The 1,873-nt window shown below is 37.4% G+C and overlaps 1 non-coding gene across 1 annotated transcript; it reads left to right on the top strand.

Moving 5' to 3' along the window:
* The first annotated feature begins 1,274 nt into the window (after positions 1 to 1,274).
* Positions 1,275 to 1,347, top strand: TRNAA-GGC (transfer RNA alanine (anticodon GGC)). The gene has a single exon. It is a non-coding gene; the product is annotated as a tRNA-Ala (tRNA).
* Positions 1,348 to 1,873: the final 526 nt, after the last annotated feature.

Raw genomic sequence — 1,873 nt, 5'->3', positions numbered from 1 at the left:
AGAGAGAGAGAATAAGAATAACAAAAAGAAAAAAGAGAGGAAGAGAGAAGGAAAAGAGAGGAGAGACGGCAGAGAATAAAAAGAGAGAAAGAGAGAGAGAAGAGAAAAGCGGGGAGAGAAAAAAAGGAGAGAGAGAGAACTAGGAGCGGAGAAAAAATAAACTAAAATAGACGGCAAAGAGAGAGAGAGAGAGAGAGAGAGAGAGAGAGAGAGAGAGAGAGAGAGAGAGAGAGAGAGAGAGAGAGAGAGAGGGAATTTGGGGGGGGAGAGAGAGATAGAGAGTAAATTAAAAAATTAAAAATAGAGAGAAAAAAGAGGAGAGAGAAAGATGAGAAATTGATTGTTGAGAGAAGTTGTATCGCACGCTAGCATTCTGTGTGCGCGGAACGCTAGTTGCTATTATGCAAAATGCCTTGAATGACAAAACTCATTATGATTATGAGTAACATTGTCAAATAAAAATAAGTGTAAACTTCAAAATTGTATGAGTGAGAAAAAGCTATTTCCATTAATTCCAATGATTAAAATACAATAACAAAAAGACATTACATCACTAAGATTTTTGATCTAATAGGAGAAGAGGTCGTGATCTCCATCAAACCTAAAGAGGGAGGTTGAAATGGATGGTCTATGGAACCCACAAAAACAAACAAACTAAACAAATGCATCCAACAAAGACAACACCCATTATGATTATGATTAATGCATATCACATAAAAGTAACTCTAATCTTTAAAGTCATATGAACGAGGAAAAACAAATTTCAATAAATTCAATGATTGAAAGACAATAACAAAAGGCATAACATCACTAAATCTTTTGATGTAACAGAAGAAGAGGTTGTAATCTCCATCAGACCTAAAGAGGGCAGTTGAAATGGACATGTATACGCACCAAAAGAAGAGACGTAAAGCGAATGCATCCAATGAATACATCTTCTAGGATTAGTCTATCATCTAGCAAAGACATTGTTGTATTAAAGGCTTTGGTAAATGATAGAACTCCTTATGATTGTGGAGATAAATTTCAGAGTGCTACATATACATTGATTGACCCATAGATACATGTGATGAGTAGTAGTATCGCAGGTCTTAAAGGACATTTAATCTTCATTTCTGGTGCTCTATCTAAAAGTCACTTTTGAAGAGCAATGTGTTTAATAAACACCTTTTGTCTAGCAGATTAGCCAATCAACTGGCTAATAAATTAAATAGGCAGTTACACATAAAATACTATTTAAATGTTTATGAGCATTCGACTGTAGCGTAAGTGGCGGGGGTGTGGCTCATTCGGTAGAGCACTTGCATGGCATGCAAGAGGTACGGGGTTCGAAACCCCGCATCTCCAGTTATGCGCCGCGCGTCAGATTTGGAACTCAAGTTTCTGTAATGCGGTTCATAAGCCATCCATTCCTTGTGGAAGCTCTATTGCTCCTTATCTTTTGCAATGGCCGTGTATACCTTTGAAGGTCGCTAAGATTGCAAAGCTCACTGGGCTACTCGAAGCTATGACAAATTCTTAAATACTAAATGTAGGCTTCATGAAACATTCGAACTATCTACCCTTTGGTGTTATTCTATTGCCGTCTCGTTCTGTCAAGTAAGCTTTGTGCAAAAATGTGCCATTGCAAAGCTGATGATGTGCCTTGGCAACTTCACTTTTTTTAAGTAGTATGGATTCTTGACATGAAGGGAGATTACACCTTGTATCATAGTCTCATGCATACTTAAGTTGGATGTATAAAGATTCTTACACTCCTATCATGTGGAATAATAGGAGGCTTTTTTGCTTTAGTGTTTGGATGGGATCGATCATCCACATTCATGACTTGCATACTCTAAAACACATGTGGCTTGTTTAGGAAGGCCGAATC

This window comes from Lygodium microphyllum, chromosome 16 (genome assembly GCF_053477565.2).
Source record: "Lygodium microphyllum isolate KBCC chromosome 16, Lygodium_microphyllum_v1.1.10, whole genome shotgun sequence".
NCBI lineage: Eukaryota > Viridiplantae > Streptophyta > Polypodiopsida > Schizaeales > Lygodiaceae > Lygodium > Lygodium microphyllum.
Note: the sequence above shows the minus strand (reverse complement) of the source record. Positions and strands in the feature narration are given on the sequence as shown.